Raw genomic sequence first — 335 nt, forward strand, 5'->3', positions numbered from 1 at the left:
AGTTTATAATGGAGGTGTTTCTTTAAGATGGAGTCGCTCTTGCTTCATTCCCTGCTTCTCTTGAAGGTGCTCCTCCATGATGGGGTCATGTCTGGTATACTTGGGCTTTAGGTCTAGAGGCAATTAACATATAATATTTAAAGGCCTTTATTCTGTGGGAGACATACTGGGTAAGAAAATTGAGTAAATTAGAGCAAAAAACAAAATTAGGAGCACAGTGAATATAGCACTTATAACAGGAGCAAGGACCAAGGAGCCTACTGGTACCAGAGGCCACTCTAAGCGTCTCATGACTCAGCAGCAGCCTGTCCTTTCTCTGACCATCTGGTCATGGA

Source organism: Tupaia chinensis, unplaced genomic scaffold (genome assembly GCF_000334495.1).
Source record: "Tupaia chinensis unplaced genomic scaffold, TupChi_1.0 Scaffold000037_3, whole genome shotgun sequence".
Taxonomy (NCBI): domain Eukaryota; kingdom Metazoa; phylum Chordata; class Mammalia; order Scandentia; family Tupaiidae; genus Tupaia; species Tupaia belangeri.